Source organism: Rattus norvegicus, chromosome 1 (genome assembly GCF_036323735.1).
Source record: "Rattus norvegicus strain BN/NHsdMcwi chromosome 1, GRCr8, whole genome shotgun sequence".
NCBI lineage: Eukaryota > Metazoa > Chordata > Mammalia > Rodentia > Muridae > Rattus > Rattus norvegicus.
Genome location: NC_086019.1, coordinates 119,088,970 through 119,111,331, shown reverse-complemented (window position 1 = coordinate 119,111,331; position 22,362 = coordinate 119,088,970). Strand labels below are relative to the sequence as shown.

At 40.0% G+C, this 22,362-nt stretch overlaps 1 pseudogene; it reads right to left on the bottom strand.

Annotated features, from left to right (window-relative positions):
• Positions 1-20,473: 20,473 nt before the first annotated feature.
• Positions 20,474-21,932, bottom strand: Odc1-ps8 (ornithine decarboxylase 1, pseudogene 8; annotated as a pseudogene).
• Positions 21,933-22,362: the final 430 nt, after the last annotated feature.

Below are 22,362 nucleotides of genomic sequence, written 5' to 3'. Positions count from 1 at the left end.
TCTTCAGGAAATAGAAGCAGTCATTAAAGGTCTCCCAACGAAAAGGAGCCACGGTCCAGATGGGTTTAGTGCAGAATTCTATCAGACCTTCATAGAAGACCTCATACCAATACTATCCAAACTATTCCACAAAATTGAAACAGATGAAGCACTACCGAATTCCTTCTATGTAGCCACAATTACTCTTATACATAAACCACAAAAAGACCCAACGAAGAAAGAGAACTTCAGACCAATTTCTCTTATGAATATCAACGCAAAAATACTCTATAAAATTCTGGCAAAACGAATCCAAGAGCACATCAAAACAATCATCCACCATGATCAAGTAGGCTTCATCCCAGGCATGCAGGGATGGTTTAATATACGGAAAACCATCAACGTGATCCATTATATAAACAAACTGAAAGAACAAAACCACATGATCATTTCATTAGATACTGAGAAAGCATTTGACAAAATTCAACACCCTTGCATGATAAAAGTCCTGGAAAGAATAGGAATTCAAGGCCCATACCTAAACATAGTAAAAGCCATATACAGCAAACCAGTTGCTAACATCAAACTAAATGGAGAGAGACTTGAAGCAATCCCACTAAAATCAGGGACTAGACAAGGCTGCCCAATCTCTCCCTACTTATTCAATATAGTTCTTGAAGCCAGAGCAATCAGACAACAAAAGGAGGTCAAGGGGATACAGAACAGAAAAGAAGAAGTCAAAAATATCACTATTTGCAGATGATATGATAGTATATTTAAGTGATTCCAAAAGTTCAACCAGAGAACTACTAAAGCTGATAAACAACTTCAGCAAAGTGGCTGGGTATAAAATTAACTCAAATAAATCAGTAGCCTTCCTCTACACAAAACAGAAACAAGCCGAGAAAGAAATTAGGGAAATGACACCCTTCATAATAGCCCCAAATTATATAAAGTACCTCGGAGTGACTTTAACCAAGCAAGTAAAAGATCTGTACAATAAGAACTTCAAGACTCTGAAGAAAGAAATTGAAAAAGACCTCAGAAGATGGAAAGATCTCCCATGCTCATGGATTAGCAGGATTAATATAGAAAAATGGCCATTTTACCAAAGGCGATCTACAGATTCAATGCAATCCCCATCAAAATACCAATCCAATTCTTCAAAGAGTTAGACAGAACAATTTGCAAATTCATCTGGAATAACAAAAAACCCAGGATAGCTAAAACTCTTCTCAACAATAAAAGGACTTCAGGGGGAATCACTATCCCTGAACTCAAGCAGTATTACAGAGCAATAGTGATAAAAACTGCATGGTATTGGTACAGAGACAGACGGATAGACCAATGGAACAGAATTGAAGACGCAGAAATGAACCCACACACCTATGGGCACTTGATTTTTGACAAAGGAGCAAAATCCATCCAATGGAAAAAAGATAGCATTTTTATCAAATGGTGTTGGTTCAACTGGAGGTCAACATGTAGAAGAATGCAGATCGATCCATGCTTATCACCCTGTACAAAGCTTAAGTCCAAGTGGATCAAGGACCTCCACATCAAACCAGACACACTCAAACTAATAGAAGAAAAACTAGGGAAGCATCTGGAACTCATGGGCACTGGAAAAAATTTCCTGAACAAAACACCAATGGCTTATGCTCTAAGATCAAGAATTGACAAATGGGATCTCATAAAACTGCAAAGCTTCTGTAAAGCAAAGGACACTGTGGTTAGGACAAAACGGCAACCAACAGATTGGGAAAAGATCTTTACCAATCCTACAACAGATAGAGGCCTTATATCCAAAATATACAAAGAACTGAAGAAGTTAGACTGCAGGGAGACAAATAACCCTATTAAGAAATGGGTTTCAGTGCTAAACAAAGAATTCACAGCTGAGGAATGCTGAATGGCTGAGAAACACCTAAAGAAATGTTCAACATCTTTAGTCATAAGGGAAATGCAAATCAAAACAACCCTGAGATTTCACCTCACACCACTGAGAATGGCTACGATCAAAATCTCAGGTGACAACATATCTCAGGTGAGGATGTCGAGAAAGAGGAACACTCCTCCATTGTTGGTGGGATTGCAGACTGGTAAAACCATTCTGGAAATCAGTCTGGAGGTTCCTCAGAAAATTAGACATTAAACTACCTGAGGTTCCAGCTATACCTCTCTTGGGCATATACCCACATGTTGCCCCAACATATACAAAAGTCACGTGCTCCACTATGTTCATAACAGCCTTATTTATAATAGCCAGAAGCTGGAAAGAACCCAGATGCCCTTAAACAGAGGAATGGATACAGAAAATGTGGTACATCTATACAATGGAATATTAATCAGCTGTCAAAACAATGCCTTTATGAAATTCATAGGCAAATGGTTGGAACTGGAAAATATCATCCTGAGTGAGGTAACCCAATCACAGTAAAACACACATGGTGTGCACTCATTAGTAAGTGGCTATTAGCTCAAATGCTTGAATTACCTTAGATGCATAGAACACATGAAACTCAAGATGGATGATCAAAATGTGAATGCTTCACACCTTCTTTAAAAGGGGAACAAGAATACTTTTGGCAGGGAATAGAGAGGCAAAGATTAAAACAGACACAGAAGGAACACCCATTCAGAGCCTGCCCACATGTGGTCCATACATATGCAGCCACCCAATTAGACAAGATGGATGAAGCAAAGAAGTGCAGGCCGACAGGAGCCGGATGTAGATCTCTCCAAGAGACACAGCCAAAATACAGCAAATACACAGGCGAATGCCAGCAGCAAACCACTGAACTGAGAAAAGGACCCCCGTTGAAGGAATCAGAGAAAGAACTGGAAGAGCTTGAAGGGGCTCTAGACCCCATATGAACAACAATGCCAAGCAACCAGAGCTTCCAGGGACTAAGCCACTACCTAAACTGTATATGGACTGACCCTGGACTCTGACCTCATAGGTAGCAATGCATATCCTAGTAAGATCACCAGTGGAAGGGGAAGCCCTTGGTACTGCTAAGACTGAACCCCCAGTGAACATGATTGTTGGGGGGAGTGTGGCAATGGGGGGAGGATGGGGAGGGGAACACCCACAAAGGAGGGAAGGGGGAGGGACTAGGGGGATGTTTGCCCAGAAACAGGGAAAGGGAATAACATTCGAAATGTAAATAAGAAATTCTCAAGTTAATTAAAAAAGAAAAGAATGTTGGACTAAACCACCATCCCAAGGGAACACAGGGATAGACTTATGGCTTCATCCGCATATTTAGCAGAGGATGGCCTTGTCAGCATCAGTAGAAGGAGAGGCCCTTGGTTCTGTCAAGGTTTGATGCCCCAGTGTAGGGGAAGGTCAGGGCATGGAGGTGGGAGGGAGTGGGCAGTTGGCTGAGGGAGCACCCTCATTGAAGCAAGGGGAATGGGTTGGAATAGCAGATTTATGGAGGGGGAAACCTTGAAAGGGAATAACATTTAAAATGTAAATTTAAAAATGCAATAAAAAGAAAAACAAAAAGAAAGAAAAGAATAATTGGAGTAAAGGAGAATGAAGAAATAGTCCCAGCTCAAAGGACCTGAAAACATCTTCAACAAAGCCATAGGAAAAAAACTTCTCCAACCTAAGGAAAGAGATGGCCATAAAGATACAGGAAGCCTACAGAACACAAAACAAATGGGACCAGAAAAGAAAATCCTCTCAACACATAATAATCAAAACACTAAATGCACAGAACAAAAAAAGAATATTAAAAGCTACAAAAGAAAAGGGTCAAGTAACATATAAAGGCAGATCTATCAGAATTATACTAGACTTCTCAACAGAGACTATGAAATCCAGAATATCCTGGTCAGAAGTCATGCAGATTCCATGAGAACACAAATGCCAGCCCTGGTACTGTACCCAGTAAAACTCTCAATCAGCATAGATGGAGAAATCAAAATATTCAGGACAAAACCAAATTCAAACATTATCTATCAACCAATCCAGCCCTACAGAGGATACTAGAAGGAAAACTCCAATACAAGGAATATACCTATACAAAAAAAAAAGACAAGATATTAAGCATCTTACAACAAAGCCAAAAGGAGAAAACCACACCAATACTCATCTATCTTTAATATCTCTCAATATTAATGGTCTAGACTTACCTATAGAAGACATAAGCTAACAGACTGGATATGCAAACAAGATCCAGCATTTTGCTGCATACAAGAAACACACCTCAATAACAAAGAAAGACACTCTCTCAGAGTAAAATGATGGAAAAAAGTCTTCCAAGCAAATGATCACAAGAAACAAGCTGGAATCACCGTCCTAATATACAATAAAACAGATTTTCAACCAAAAGTTATCAAAAAAGATTAGGACACTTCATATTCATCAAAGGGAAAATCCATGAAGAGAAACTCTCAATTCTGAACATCTATGCCCTAAATGCAGGGGCACCCACATTCATAAAAGAAACTTTACTAAACCTCAAAACACACATTGAACCCCACACAGTAGTAGTGGGAGAGTTTAACACCCCACTCCCACCAATGGACAGGCCATTGAAACAGAAACTAAACAGATATACAGTGAAACTAATAGGGGTTAAGAACCACGTGGATTTAACAGATATCTACAGAACATTCCACCCTAAAACAAAAGAATATACCTTCTTTTCAGCACCTCATGGTACCTTCTCCAAAATCGACCATATAATTGGTCATAAAACAACCCCAACTGATAAAAGAAGGTTGAAATAATCCCATGCATACTGTCAGACCACCAGGGTGTAAATGGTCTTCAATAACAGCAAAAGCAACAGAAAACCCACATACATGTAGAAACTGAACAATTCTCTACTCAATGATAATTTGGTCAGGGATAAAAAAAAAGAAAGAAATTAAATACTCCCTGGAATTTAATGAAAATATTGACATATCATACCCAAACTTATGGGACACAATGAAAGCAGTGCTAAGAGGAAAATTCATAGCACTGACTATACTGGTAAAAAAAGCAAGCAAACAAACAAACAAAAAAACTGGAGATATCTTACGCTAGCAACATAACAACACACCTGAGATCTCTAGCAAAAAAAGAAAGAAGCAAACTCACCCAAGAGGAATAGAAGGCAGAAAATAGTCAAATTCAGCACTAAAATCAACGGAGTATAAACAGAGAACAATACAAATAATCAGCAAAATCAAAAGCTGGTTCTTTGAAAGAATCAACAAGATAGATAAACCCATACTCAAACTAACTAAAGGGCCCAGAGACAATATCTAAGTTAACAAATTCAGAAATGAAAAGGGAGATAGATATAATGACAGAAATGGAGAAAATTTTTTAAAAAATCATCAGATCCTACGACAAAATCCTATACTCAACAAAACTGGAAAATCTAGATGAAATGGATGGTTTTCTAGACAGATATCACATACCAAAGTTAAATCAAGAGCAGTAAACTTTCTAAACAGGCCAATATCCTATAAGGAAATAGAAGTAAGTATTAAAGACCTCCCAATCAAAAAAAGCACAGTGTTAGATAGATTTAGTGCAGAATTCTACCAGATCTTTAAAGAAGACCTAATACCAATATTCCTCAAACTATTCCATAAAATAGAAACAGAAGACACACTACCTAATTCATTCTATAAAGTCAAAATTACTCTGATACCTAAACCTCACAAGCACCCTACAAACAGAGAGAGAGAGAGAGAGAGAGAGAGAGAGAGAGAGAGAGAGAATTTCAGAGCAGTCTTGCTTATGAATATCAATGCTAAAACAATCAATAAAATTCTTGCAAACCAAATCCAAGAACACACCAAAAACCATCATTCACTACAATCAAATAGGCTTCATCTCAGGGATGCAAAGTTGGATCAATATATGAAAATCCATTAACATAATCTATCATATAAACAAACTCAAAGAAAAAATCACATGATCATCTCCTTAGATGCAGAAAAAGCATTTGACTCAATTCCACACCCCTTTGTGTTAAGAGTATTAGAAAGATCAGAAATTCACGACCCATACATAAAAATAATAAAAGCTGCAAACCAACAGCCAACATCAAATTAAATGGAGAGATACTTGAAGCAACCCCACTAAAATCAGGGACAAGATATGGATGCCCACTCTCCCTTTATCTATTCAATATAGTACTCAGAGTGATAACTAGAAAAATAAGACAGCAAAAAGAGATCAAGCAGTTATAAATTGTCAAGGAAGAAATAAAGGTATCACTATTTGTAGATGACATGATAGTATACATAAAGCGATCTTAAAAATTCTAGCAGAGAACTCCTTCAATTGATAAACAACTTCAGTAAAGTGGCTGGATATAAAATTAACTCAAATAAATCAGTAGCCTTCCTTTATACAAATGATAAATGGGCCGAGAAAGAAATTAGGGAAACAAGTTTCTCTATCATAGACACAGATAATATAAAATATCTTGGGGTGACTCTATCCAAACAAGTGAAAAATCTTTATGATAAGAACTTCAAGTCTCTCAAGAAAGAAAATGAAGAAAATCTCAGAAAATAGAGAGATCGCCAACGCTCATGGATTGGCAGAATTAACATAGTAAAAACAGTCACCCTATTAAAAGCAATCCACCGATTCAACACAATCCCCATCAAAATCCCAGCACAGTTCTTCAAAGACAAGGAAAGAGTAATTCTCAAATTCATCTGGAAAGACAAAAACCCCAGAACAGGAAAAGCAATTCTTAACAATAAATGAATAGCTGGGGGAATCATCATCCCACAGCTCTAGCTGTACTACATACAGAGCATTAGTGATAAAAACGGCATGGTATTGGTTCAGAGACAAACAGGTTGATCAATGGAATAGAATTGAAGACCCAGAAATAAAACCACATATTATGCACACTTGATATTTGACAAAGAAGCCAAAAATATACGTGGAAAAAAGAAAGCATCTTTGATAAATGGTGCTGGTCTAACTGGCTGTCTGTATGTAGAAAAATGAAAAGGACCCATATTTGTCACCATGCACAAGGCTCAAATCCAAGTGGATCAAGGACCTCAACATAAAACGAGATCCACTGTTCCTGGTTGCTGCCGCCTCGGAGAGCTCATAAGCAACACCCAACAAGCAAACTTGAGCCTCAGGACCGCAGGTAAGACAAACTTTCCTGCTCCAAGCGACCTGACTGGTGGCCTTGGGACACACAGAGGCAAAATTCCTCTAGGACAGGACACTTCTGGTTTTTAGCAGCACTCCCAGTCTAGCGCTCCCTGCCTCCAGCTCACTGCTCCCAAACCCTGTGGGAGACAGAGCTCACCACCGAGACAGGTGGGCATTCCTGAGACTGCAGAGCAGAAGAGACCACCAACACTGCCCACCCCTGCCCACATCCCTGGCCCAAGAGGAAACTGTATATGCCCTCTGGGTTCCCTTGGATAAGGGCACAGGAGCAGGAAATCCGCTGCATCTGAGACACCGCAGGAACATGAAGGGACAGACCGGATAAACAGTCCTCTGCACCCAAATAACGTGGGAGGGAGAGTTAAACCTTCAGAGAGGCAGATACGCCTGGGAAACCAGAAGAGACTACACTCTGCCCACATCTCTGACTCCAGAGAAAAACACCAAATGCCATCTGGAACCCTGGTGCACTGAAGCTCCCGGAAAGGGCGGCTCAGATATTCCTGGTTGCTTCTGCCTTGGAGAGCTCACAAGCCTCGGGACCACAGGTAAGACAAACCTTCCTGCTCCAAGCGACCTGCCTGGTGAACTCAAGAACAGGACCACAGGAACAGCTGAAGACCTGTAGATAGGAAAAACTACACACCTGAAAGCAGAACACTCTGACCTCATAACTGGCTGAAAGAAAACAGGAAAACAGGTCTATAGCACTCCTCATACACAGGCTTATAGGACAGTATAGCCACTGTCAGAAATAGCAGAACAAAGTAACACAAGAGATAATCTGATGGCGAGAGGCAAGCGCAGGAACCCAAGTAACAGAAACCAAGACTACATGGCATCATCGGAGCCAAATTCTCCCACCAAAGCAAACACAGAATATCCAAAGACACCAGAAAAGCAAGATCTAGTTTCAAAATCATATTTGATCATGATGTTGGAGGACTTCAAGAAAGACATGAAGAACTCCCTTAGAGAAACACAGGAAAACATAAATAAACAAGTAGAAGCCTACAGAGAGGAATCGCAGAAATCCCTGGAAGAATTCCAGGAAAACATAAATAAACAAGTAAAGGCCTATAGAGAGGAATCACAAAAATCCCTGAAAGAATTCCAGGAAAACACAATCAAACAATTGAAGGAATTAAAAATGGAAATAGAAGTAATCAAGAAAGAACACATGGAAACAACCCTGGATATACAAAGCCAAAGGAAGAGACAAGAAGCCGTAGATACAAGCATCACAAACAGAATACAAGAGATAGAAGAGAGAATCTCAGGAGCAGAAGATTCCATAGAAATCATCGATTCAACAGTCAAAGATAATGTAAAGCAGAAAAAACTACTGGTCCAAAACATACAGGAAATCCAGAACTCAATGAGAAGATCAAACTTAAGGAAAATAGGTATAGAAGAGAGTGAAGACTCCCAGCTCAAAGGACCAGTAAATATCTTCAACAAATTCATAGACGAAAACTTCCCTAACTTAAAAAAAGGGATACCCAGAGGCATACAGGAAGCCTACAGAACTCCAAATAGATTGGACCAGAAAAGAAACACCTCCTGACACATAATAATCAAAACACCAAATGCACAAATTAAAGAAAGAATATTAAAAGCAGTAAGGGAAAAAGGTCAAGTAACATATAAAGGCAGACCTAGGAGAATCACACCAGACTTTTCCCCAGAGACTATGAAAGCCAGAAGATCCTGGACAGATGTCATACAGACCCTAAGAGAACACAAATGGCAGCCCAGGTTACTGTATCTTGCAAAACTCTAAATTAACATAGATGGAGAAACCAAGATATTCCATGACAAAACCAAATTTACACAATATCTTTCTACATATCCAGCACTACAAAGGATAATAAATGGTAAAGCCCAACATAAGGAGGCAAGCTACACCCTAGAAGAAGCAAGAAACTAATCGTCTTGGCAACAAAACAAAACAAAACAAACATAACCTCACATCCAAATATGAATGTAACAGGAAGCAATAATCACTATTCCTTAATATCTCTAAACATCAATGGCCTCAACTCCCCAATAAAAAGACATAGATTAACAAACTTGATACGCAACGAGGACCCTGCATTCTGCTGCCTACAGGAAACACACCTCAGAGACAAAGACAGACACTATCTCAGAGAGAAAGGCTGAAAAACAACTTTACAAACAAATGGTCAGAAGAAGCAAGCTGGAGTAGCCATTCTAATATCAAATAAAATCAATTTTCAACTAAAATTCATCAAAAAAGATAAGGAAGGATACTTCATATTCATCAAAGGAAAAATCCACCAATATGAACTCTCAATCCTAAATATCTATGCCCCAAATACAAGGGCACCTACATATGTAAAAGAAACCTTACTAAAGCTCAAAACACACATTGCACCTCACACAATAATAGTAGGAGACTTCAACACCCCACTCTCATCAATGGACAGATCATGGAAACAGATATTAAACAGAGACGTAGACAGACTAAGAGAAGTAATGAGCCAAATGGACTTAAAAGATATTTATAGAACATTCTATCTTAAAGCAAAAGGTTATACCTTCTTCTCAGCTCCTTATGATACTTTCTCCAAAATTGACCATATAATTGGTCAAAAAACGGGCCTCAACAGGTACAGAAAGATAGAAATAATCCCATGTGTGTTATCAGATCACCATGGCCTAAAGCTGGTCTTCAATAACAATAAGGGAAGAACGCCCACATATACGTGGAAGTTGAACAATGCTCTACTCAACGATAACCTGGTCAAGGAAGAAATAAAGAAAGAAATTAAAGACTTCTTAGAATTTAGTGAAAATGAAGGTACAACATAATCAAACTGATGGGACACAATGAAAGCTGTACTAAGAGGAAAACACATAGCTCTGAGTGCCTGCAGAAAGAAACAGGAAAGAGCATATGTCACCAGTTTGACAGAACACCTAAAACCTCTAGAACAAAAAGAAGCAAATACACCCAGGAGGAGTAGAAGGCAGGAAACAATCAAACTCAGAGCAGAAATCAACCAAGTAGAAACAAAAAGGACCATAGAAAGAATCAACAGAACCAAAAGTTGGTTCTTTGAGAAAATCAACAAGATAGATAAACCCTTAGCCAGACTAACCAGACTAACACAGAGAGTGTGTCCAAATTAACAAAATCAGAAATGAAAAGGGAGACATAACTACAGATTCAGAGGAAATTCAAAAAATCATCAGATCTTACTATAAAAGCCTATATTCAACAAAACTTGAAAATCTGCAGGAAATGGACAATTTCCTAGACAGATACCAGGTACTGAAGTTAAATCAGGAACAGATAAACCAGTTAAACAACTCCATAACTGCTAAGGAAATAGAAGCCGTCATTAAAGGTCTCCCAACGAAAAAGAGCCCAGGTACAGATGGGTTTAGTGCAGAATTCTATCAGACCTTCATAGAAGACCTCATACCAATACTATCCAAACTATTCCACAAAATTGAAACAGATGGAGCACTACCGAATTCCTTCTATGTAGTCACTATTACTCTTATACATAAACCACAAAAAGACCCAACGAAGAAAGAGAACTTCAGACCAATTTCTCTTATGAATATCGACGCAAAAATACTCTATAAAATTCTGGCAAACCGAATCCAAGAGCACATCAAAACAATCATCCACCATGATCAAGTAGGCTTCATCCCAGGCATGCAGGGGTGGTTTAATATACGGAAAACCATCCATGTGATCCATTATATAAACAAACTGAAAGAACAAAACCACATGATCATTTCATTAGATGCCGAGAAAGCATTTGACAAAATTCAACACCCCTGCATGATAAAAGTCCTGGAAAGAATAGGAATTCAAGGCCCATACCTAAACATAGTAAAAGCCATATACAGCAAACCAGTTGCTAACATTAAACTAAATGGAGAGAAACTTGAAGCAATCCCACTAAAATCAGTAACTAGACAAGGCTGCCCACTCTCTCCCTACTTATTCAATATAGTTCTTGAAGTTCTAGCCAGAGCAATCAGACAACAAAAGGAGGTCAAGGTGATACAGATCAGAAAAGAAGAAGTCAAAATATCACTATTTGCAGATGATATGATAGTATATTTAAGTGATTCCAAAAGTTCCACCAGAGAACTACTAAAGCTGATAAACAACTTCAGCAAAGTGGCTGGGTATAAAATTAACTCAAATAAATCAGTAGCATTCCTCTACACAAAAGAGAAACAAGCCGAGAAAGAAATTAGGGAAATGACACCCTTCATAATAGACCCAAACAATATAAAGTACTTCGGTGTGACTTTAACCAAGCAAGTGAAAGATCTGTACAATAAGAACTTCAAGACTCTGAAGAAAGAAATTGAAGAAGACTTCAGAAGATGGAAAGATCTCCCATGCTCATGGATTGGCAGGATTAATATAGTAAAAATGGCCATTTTACCAAAAGCGATCTACAGATTCAATGCAATCCCCATCAAAATACCAAACCGATTCTTCAAAAAGTTAGAAAGAACAATTTGCAAATTCATCTGGAATAACAAAAAACCCAGGATAGCTAAAACTCTTCTCAACAATAAAAGGACTTCAGGGGGAACCACTATCCCTGAACTCAAGCTATATTACAGAGCAATAGTGATGAAAACTGCATGGTATCGGTACAGACACAGACAGACAGACCAATGGAACAGAATCGAAGACCCAGAAATGTACCCACACACCTATGGGCACTTGATTTTTGACAAAGGAGCCAAAACCATCCAATGAAAAGAAGATAGCATTTTCAGCAGATGGTGCTGGTTCAACTGGAGGTCAACATGTAGAAGAATGCAGATCTATCCATGCTTATCACCCTGTACAAAGCTTAAGTCCAAGTGGATCAAGGACGTACACATCAAAACAGATACACTCAAACTAATAGGAGAAAAACTAGGGAAGCATCTCGAACACATGGGCACTGGAAAAAATTTCCTGAACAAAACACCAATGGCTTATGCTCTAAGATCAAGAATTGACAAATGGGATCTCATAAAACTGCAAAGCTTCTGTAAGGCAAAGGACACTGTGGTTAGGACAAAACGGCAACCAACAGATTGGGAAAAGATCTTTACCAATCCTACAACAGATAGAGGCCTTATATCCAAAATATACAAAGAACTCAAGAAGTTAGACCGCAGGGAGACAAATAACCCTATTAAGAAATGGGGTTCAGAGCTAAACAAAGAATTCACAGCTGAGGAATACCGAATGACTGAGAAACACCTAAAGAAATGTTCACCATCTGTAGTCATAAGGGAAATGCAAATCAAAACATCCCTGAGATTTCACCTCACACCACTGAGAATGGCTACAATCAAAATCTCAGGTGACAACAAATGCTGGCGAGGATGTTGAGAAAGAGGAACACTCCTCCATTGTTGGTGGGATTGCAGACTGGTACAAACATTCTGGAAATCAGTCTGGAGGTTCCTCAGAAAATTGGACATTGAACTACCTGAGGAACCAGTTATACCTCTCCTGGGCATATACCCACAAGGGGCCCCAACACATAAAAATGTCACGTGCTCCACTATGTTCATAGCAGCCTTATGTATAATAGCCAGAAGCTGGAAAGAACCCAGATGCCCTTCAACAGAGGAATGGATACAGAAATGTGGTACATCTACAGAATGGAATATTACTCAGCTATCAAAAACAATGCCTTAATGAAATTCATAGGCAAATGGTTGGAACTGGAAAATATCATTCTGAGTGAGGTAACCCAATCACAGATATAGACACCTGGTATGCACTCATTGATAAGTGGAGATTAGCCCAAATGCTTGCATTACTCTAGATGCATAGAACACATGAAACTCAAGACGGATGATCAAAATGTGAATGCTTCACTCCTTCTCTAAAAGGGGGAACAAGAATACCATTGGCAGGGAATAGAGAGGCAAAGATTAAAACAGAGACAGAAGGAACACCCATTCAGAGCCTGTCCACATGTGGCCCACACATATACAACCACCCAATTAGACAAGATGGATGAAGCAAAGAAGTGCAGGCCGACAGGAGCCGGATGTAGATCTCTCCTGAGAGACACAGCCAGAATACAGCAAATACAGAGGCGAATGTCAGCAGCAAACCACTGAACTAAGAACAGGACCCCCGTTGAAGGAATCAGAGAAAAAACTGGAAGAGCTTGAAGGAGCCCGAGACCCGTTATGAACAACAATGCCAAGCAAGTAGAGCTTCCAGGGACTAAGCCACTACCTAAAGACTATACATGGACTGACCCTGGACTCTGACCTCATAGGTAGCAATGCATATCCTAGTAAGATCACCAGTGTAAAGGGAAGACCTTGGTCCTGCTAAGACTGAACCCCCAGTGAACATGATTGTTTGGGGGAGTGCGGCAATGGGGGGAGGGTGGGGAAGGGAACACCCAGAAAGATGGCGAGGGGGATGGGGAGGGACTAGGGGGATGTTTGCCTGGAAATCGGGAAAGGGAATAGCATTCGAAATGTAAATAAGAAATTCTCAAGTTAATAAAAAAAATCAGATCCACTGAATCAAATCGAAGAGAAAGTGGGAAAGATTCTTGAACTCATTGGCACACAGGGAAATATCCTAAACAAAACTCCAATAGTTCATGCTCTAAGATCAAGAACTGATAAATGGGATCTCATGAAGCTAGAAAGCTTCTGTAAGGCACATCTGAGAGAGGGATAATATCCAAAATATATAAAGAACTCAAGAAGCTAACCACCAAAAAACCAAACAGCCTAGTCACCAAATAGGGTATAGATCTACACCAAAAATTCAGAATAGGGGAATCTCGAATGCCTGTGAAGCACCTAAAGAAATGTTCAAAGTTCTTAATGATCAGAGAAATATGCAAATCAAAATGACCCTGAGATTCCAACTTACACCAATAAAAATGACTAAGATCAAAACCTCAGGTGACAACACATATTGGGGAGGATGTGGAGAAAGAGAAACACTCCTCCATTGCTGGTGGGGCTGCAAACTGGTAGAACCATTCTAGAAATCAATTTGGAGGTTCCTCAGAAAATTGGAAATAAATCTACCTAAAAAGCCAAAATTACAGCTCCTGGGAATATAACCCAAGATGCCCTACCATGCCACAGGGGCACATATTCCTCTATGTTCATAGTGGCCTTATTTGTGATAGCCAGAAACTAGAAACAACCCAGATTTCCCAAGATAGAAGAATGGATACAGAAAATGTGCTATTTACACAATGGAACACTACTCAGCTGTTAAGAACAAGACATCCTGAATTCTTCAGAAAAAATTCATGAAACTAGAAAAAATCCTGAGTGAGGTAACTCAGACGCAAAAGAATATGTACAGTATGTTTTCACTGATAAGTGGATATTAGCCAAGAAAGAAAGGAAGAAAGGAAGGAAGGAAGGAAGGAAGGAAGGAAGGAAGGAAGGAAGGAAGGAAGGAAGAAAGAAAGAAATGAAAAGAAATGAAAATACCCAAGATATAGTCCACAGAACTAAAAAAGTCAACAAGCTGAAGGTCCCAAGTGAGGAGGTCTCAGTCCCACTTGGGAGGGAAAAGAAAGCAACCCTGGGGCTATGGTGGAGGAAGGGAGGGACAGGGGATGGGGATGGGGATGGGGATGGGGATGGGGAAGAGGGGAATATGATCTGGTATTTGGTTGGGGGAAAGTACTGAAGCCCTGAGGATGAGCAGAAAGAATGGAAACAGGTGACCTCAGGAGGAAAGAGGTTGGGAGGACCCTCTAGAATGTACCAGAGACCTAAGGAATGAAATATTCTCAGGATTCAAAGGCGGGGGGGTAGATGAAATGCCCTGCAGTATGGAGAGGGAATTAATTGAACTCACCTCTAGTAGAAAGACAGGGCATCAAGTGAGGGATGGGGTTGCTATCCCACAGTCAATGCTCTAACCCATAATTCTTCCTGACTGAAAGAAATGCAGGGATGGAAATGGAGAAGAGTCTGGGGAAAAGAAAATCTAATGACAGGCACAAAGTGGGATCCAGCTCAAGGGAAAGCCCCAATACCTGACACCATTACTGAGGCTATGGGGCATTCGCAAAAAGTGATCTCCCATGACTGCCCTCCAAAAGACCCAACAAGCAGCTGAACGAGTCAGATGCAGTTATGTGCACCCAACCAATGAACAGAAGCTACTGATGCCTCTGGTTGAATTAAGGAAAAGCTGGAGGAAGCTGAGGAGGAAGGCAACCCTGTAGGAGGACCAGCAGTCCCAATTAACCTGGACCCCCGAGATCTCTCAGACACTGGATCACCAACCAGACAGCATACCCCAGCTGAGATGATGCCTCCAATCCATATACAGCAGAGGACACCTGGGTCTGGGTTTAGTCAGAGAAAATGCACCTAACTCTCAAGAGACTGGAGGCCCCAGGAAGTTTAGAGGTCTGATGGGGTGGGTAGGGTGGGACATCCTTGGGGGGGCAGTATAAGATGTGGAACTGCTGTTGGGAGTAGACAGGGAAGAGAATAAAATCTGGAATGTCAAAATAAGCAATTAATTAAAAAGAGAGAGAGAGATTCGGGAAACGTAAGAGGAAGTAGGGGTATTTGAGTCAGAGAAGTAAAGGAGAGATGAGATAAAAGAGTCTAGTAGTCCAGTTACTGAGGCTATGAATGGTTGTGAGTTTCATCTGCAAGGAATACACAACCAGCACTTTCCAAAGCAGCTAGGCAGAGTGTTATTCAGTAGCTGCTATGTAAACAGGAACATGCAGATTTGTCTCATGGTGTTTGCAGGATTAATAAGAGTAGTTCTGAGTTCCTGCCTAATTTTTACACTACTCTTTCTTTTGGTCACAGAGAAAAGCAAAGGCATAGAGAGTAAGTCCTGTTGAGTGAAAGATGAAAAGAGACGTTGTAGGGGACTGAGCCAGGCTTTGATAGCATGTTTAGAAATCGCCTATATTCTAAGGTATATAGGACTTTATTAGGAAAGGATGTTGGTTAGAGGTAGAGTTCTCATGGACACTGAACTACCACAGACAGGTGTAGATAGGAAAAAATACAAGAGAAGAGAGCAAGTTTAGATGTAAATGATTTTTGTCCTATGTAAGGCAGAACCAAGATGAATAAGTTCCAGGGGGCTCTGAGCCAGCTGGAAATGCCCAAAAGTGTCACAGCTCTTAGAGTAGAAGTGAGGAGATCCGGGCAGCCTGTGCAGGGCAGGTAGCCAAAGTCCCCATGTCTCTCTTCAGCTACTGTGGAAGTGACAGCCTCCGTGGCAGGGGTCGGTAAGGTGGGTCCAAGGTCCAGTGATGGTTTGAGAGAGAGATAAGTCTTCCCTAAGTGTTACATCTCAAAACCAGCCACTCCCAGATAATTCTCAGTGAAAACCTTGTTCACTTTATTCCACGTGGACGGGAGACTTTATAAACTTTGAGAAGTGGGGTAGGACTTAGGGGGTATGTGTTTCCTATTGGCTAAGTTTGGAATGTTAGTGATGCTCTATGTGCATGGGGAAGGACTCCAGCTGTTTTCCTTACATGACTGATTGTCGTGGTCCTTTCAGTGGGGTGTTATGGTTACATGTTCCAGAGCAGGTAGAGAAATGGAATGCTTAACTTAAGTCTCTGAGATTCCCTGGACCTGAGTTTACTCAACCTTACCAGTTCTTATGCCTATTTGGTAAAAATGTTCCACAATGTGGTGATTTGCATGTGCTTGACCCAGGAAGTGGCATTATTAGGAGGTGTGGCCAGGTTGGAAGAAGTGTGCCAATGTGGAGGATGGGCATTGAGACCATACTCTTAACCATTTGGGAGTCAGTCTTCTCCTAGTGAACTTCAAATGAAGATGTAGAACTCTCAGTTCCTCCTGCACTGTGCCTGCTGCCATGCTCCACCTTGATAATAATGGACTGCGCCTCTGAACATAGGTTTTTTCAACTTGATATGCCATAGCTGGTTGAAGGCAGACTTTTTCTTAGGAGAAATAAAGGAGTGGAGTGTGGGGAGGGAGGGAAGGAGGAACAAGAAATTGGAAGGATATGAGAGAGACAGAAAACTGCAGTTGGAATGTAAAAATAAATAGACTTAAAAGTATTCACATATTACATGTTTTAGCTGAAGAATATGACTGTGGGTCTGAGAAATGTGTAAATTTAGGTAAGGACTCTCAGTAACACACTGTGTTGTTTATCAATTATATCATGTATGGGAAAGTCCTATGGCTAGAATTGATAATAATTCTTTTCACTTTGGGGTATTTCTATTAATGGCAATTACTACTGCCAAGTTCATTTTTGTAAATGACCTTGGGTTGTTATTTAAGCAGACAACAAAGCTTCAATTCTGGAATAAAAATTAATAATTTTGACTATTATCTCCACTACCCACTTCATACCCAGATTTTCCACATATTCTTTCTGGGTCTATCCTCATGAGTATACCCAACTACCTGTTCTTCATTTTCCTGTAACCTGCCAGATCTAGCCTTGACCATAGCCAGTGACCCAGACTAGTATAACCATGTTAATGTGGAATTTTTCCAAAATAGTTCACATATTTAGTGTGGTAGTTTGAATAAAAATACCCCCACCCCATAGTAGCAGAGAATTGCCTTATATGGCATCAATGGGAGGGGAGCCCCTTCACCCTGTGGAGGTTCAATATATGAGAATGCTAGGGTGCTGAGTGGGAGTAGGTGGACAGATGGGGGAGCATCCTCATAGAGGCAGAGAGAGGGAGAAGGGGATAGGGAGTTTGTGGAGGAGAACTGGGTAAGGGATAACGTTTGAAATGTAAGCAAATAAAATAACAAATAAAATTCAAAAAAAGAAAAAACCCACCCCATAGACTCATGTATTGGAATGCTTGTTCACCAGAAAGTGGTGCTATTAGGAGGTATGGCATTGATAAAAGAGGTATGACCTTACTGGAGAAAGTGTGTCATTGGAGGAAAATAGTATTTGGGGTTTCTTATGCTTAATTCAGGCCCAGTCTCTCTCTTCTTCTTGCCTATCAAGATGTAGAATTCTCAGCTACCTTTCCAAACACATGTGTGCCTTCATGCTTCTGGTCATGTTAATAATAGACTAAATCTCTGAAACGCAAACAAGCTCCAATTAAATGCTTCCCATTATAAGAGTTTCCATGGTCATGGAGTTTCTTATCAGCAATAGAACTTTGAATGACATGCTTAACACAAAGTTCAACAGATATAAGAAAACTGAAATAACACACCGAATCCTATCTGGCTAGCATGAGTTAAAGCTGGATATCAGCAACAGAAAATGTACAAACTAATGGAAACTTAACAATTCACTACTCAATGAAAAATTGGTCAAAATAGAAATCAAAAATGGAATTAAAAACTTTTAAAGTCTGTGCCTGACTGTAGCCCAACCACCAACTCATGCAACTCATCCAAACTCTGTTTCTGCCAGGACTTGCCTCACCTTCATCTCCTCAAAGGTGTCCTGAATGCCTCTGCTACTTTGCTAGACATCCATACTTCCCAGATCTGTCTCCCAGGAAGTACTCTAAGTACCCCTGACCTCTTTATTCATGCCTTTTACCAAAATCTTCATATTTAGCCCGAGTCCTATAACCAGTATACAAGCTTAGTCTGTCCTTCACTATCTTCACTGCAAAGGCGCTGTCATCTTGAGCCAGAATCTTTCACCTCTTTCCTCCAAACCATAGGACTTTTCCATATCATATCTAACCTGTCCACAGAGACAGATATGCCCTCACACATCATACTCGGAACAATATGTCTCTATATAGTGGTGGCATAGTTTGGGAGTCTACTTTCTATGTGTCTGTTGGGGTTCAGAAAAAGGCCACACAAACCATATGAACACTAATTTCAGATAAGCAAGAATAGTTTATTGAATACACACTCTAATACAGAACGATCAGGACCACAGAAAAGGATTCAGAAGCCTAATTGTGTTACCAGTCTCTTCTTGGGACAAGCTTTTTGTAGAAAAAAAAACGGGTAACTTGGATAACTAGATAAAATATTATCAGCTAACTTTTAAGCTTATTGGTCTTGAGTGGGGTTGGACGGGTGGTAGACAGGTGGTGAACAGGAACATTTCAGAGCATTGAGATAACAAAGCATAAGTGATACAACAATAGCATTATGACATTTCAGGAGAATTTTTCAGTGTCAGCTGTGGATAATTACTTCTTGGAAACAGAGTCTGAGAATCCTAACTTAATTTCACCTTATGAGCAGAATGAAGGATGAATACAAAATTCTACAGTACAATATAGTTGCAGTTATGTTAAAAGGAGCAGGTCTCAAAAGTGTCCTGTATGACCACAGCTTGGACAACATATTGTCAGGAGATGAGTCAAGAACAGTTTCTTGCCCAGAGATAGCTTGCCACATTTGAAGCAAACTCCATGGTTCTTCAATCAATGCTCATCATCTGTGAAGTAGAAAGGGGTCGCTGTTAGGAGTTGACATTTCTCATTGTCAATAAAGGCTTACATTAGTAAAAACATCTCTAAATGCTATATTCTACAGATCTTTGATATTTTTGAAGACCATCTATTTCGGTATATTTGAATAGGCAAATGCTGCTTATCTCAAGTTACTTACATAGATTAATTTAGAAAACTTATCTTTACTTAGTTACACCTGTGGTTTTCTAAACTAGTACCTAACAAAGTTACAAATTTGTTTGACTATTTACTTGGATTTCTTAACTATCCTATCCAATTTGTAATAGTATCTTTCAAAAGGACTAGGACTTCACATTGCATTTTAAAGAATTATGTAGGTATAGGTTAAAAGGAGTTGATACATTGAATGTTGTAATCAAAATATAACCTTATTTTTGTATTAGTATACAAAGATCTATACCAATGTAGCCAATATACCCTTATTTTTGGATACAAAGACCTATAACAATGTGACCAAATATAACTCAACTTTCTTATCAATAGACAGTAATCTATAAGAGTAAATTAAATAATCTACTCCTTTTCCTATTATTCCTAATTTATTCCTGTATTAATCTCTTTTTATTTCAAGATACTTTATTTTCAAAATGGCTCACAACATAAGCTTTTGGCCCATTCTGCCAATGTATAAACTATAAATGCTTGCTCAGTAGCTGAAGAGCACTCGTTAGTATCAGGTCTGAGAAGTGAATGAAAATTCATATTCAAAGTTTCCATAGGAACACAGTAAGTGTGACCCCCATCTCCTAGTCTTCCATACTTCATTGCTGCCAACCCTTCTCTTACAAAGACATTCCAAACTAGCAGTAATTAAGTTAAATGGTCCCCCCCCAAATGCCTTAATTCAAGCTAAACTTGCAGATAAGAATGGCATCTACACATTGATACTAACAGAAGCACAGGCTGCAGGGTGATGGTCCCTCCCACTCTCCTGGGCACAAGTCATAGGCAGAGTACCAACATCCTGCTCCTCCACTTCTGGTGGAAATCCACGGCTCTGGATCTGCTTCATGAGTTGTCACATTGACCGTGACATTACGTAGTAGATGTTTGGCTTCTGGAACCCATTGAAAGTAGAAGTAGCAGCAACAGTGTATGCACTCATGTTCTCAACAGCATCCAATCACCCACATGCATTTCAGGCAGGCTACAGCGCTCAACGATCTGATCAAGGCCATCACATGTTGGTCCCCAGATGCTGGATGAGTAAACTTCTCATCTGGCTTGGGTGTCTTCTGCAGCAGAGCCTTCACATGTGCATGATCATAAAGAATGCAGTTAAATGATCCATACACTCCATCATTCACCTAATACATGAAGGTTTGCTCATTTGACTCACCTTTATCATCAGAGCCCATCTGCTCCTTTCACATTTGTTGTTGTTGTTGTTGTTGTTGTTGTTGTTTTGTTGTTTGTTTTGTTTGTTTTCTTGGCTATGATATTCACTGCAAGTGTGAAAGATGACACAACATAGTATCTGCCTGGCTCAGCTATGCTTCTCACGCCAGTGTCTGATGTGAAGCACTTGTCCAGGGCTAAGTTTATTATACTGTAATCTCTTCAAATTTAAGCTTTGTATCTTCAGATCTAGGAAAGCCAACACCAATATCAAACAGATACATGCTGAAACCAACTTCTGTTCCCAGGTCAAAGACACAGTGGGCGTCTGACACTGCCTGCACGAAGGTCTCAGGGTCAGTACATCCACTCCCCACATGGAAGCTGACACCAATGATGTCAATATTTAGCTCTTTTGCCCGTTCCAAGAGAACCCTTTTGCTTTTGAGTGTGGCATCAAACTTAACACTGAGGCAACAAACTGCTTTGGAATAATCATTAATCTGTAAAATCATCTTTGCCTTTGGATGTACTCTGGTAACTTTCATCAATTCAATTTCACTGTCAGATGATATCTGTCAGCTTAAGTCAACCCAAAAGTTAGTTATCTGGACTCCATTACTGGCAGCATACTTGATTTGAGACACTTGTTCACAAGGATTTGGATAGATAATCCTCTCGAGGCACCCCAAGCCCCTGCCCCAACTGTATTTCAGTCTTGCTTGCACAGTCAAATCCTGTCCCAATGGCAGCCAGGGAGCTCACTATGGTTCTGTTCTCATTACACTTGACTGTGTAAAAAAGGGTGTAACATGGGGAACAGCTTTTAGCCACCTCAGATGCTTCTTTAGGATGTCTCCTAGGTCCACAACATAGAAAGCATCTTTATCATCAGAGGAAGAAACTTCATTGATCTTTTGGTCCAGAATGTTCTTAGCAGTAAAGTCTTCATTGAGGGTATAGCATTCAAATTCTTCCTTAGTAAAGCTGCTCATGGTTCTAGATGTGCCTACAGAAAACCTAGGGATGGAATTAAATTATCTCCAGCTCTCACAAGGCCAGTTTATCCAAGAACTCTGAATACTGTCTCCTCAGAGTGGAAACAGCACAGAGATGTGAGTGACTGGACCCATGGAGAAACCGCCGTGCTGAATCCCAAGGAGCACCGGGCGCTTTGCCCGGCCCACAACCAAGGTGGCACCAACCTGCTGGCTGAGGGCAGTCTGTGGCAGCTGTATGGACTGATCTCCTGTATTAATTTTATAATCATCCTCCTTTTGTCTAAATAAAAAGGAAAAATGTAACTCTAACATAGTAAAAATTACAATAATGAAGGAATTTCTCCAAGCTTTCCACATGTCTAGCTTGGTTGTACTTGACAGTATTTTTTAGTTCAAAGTTCATTAGACTATATGTATCAGTCCC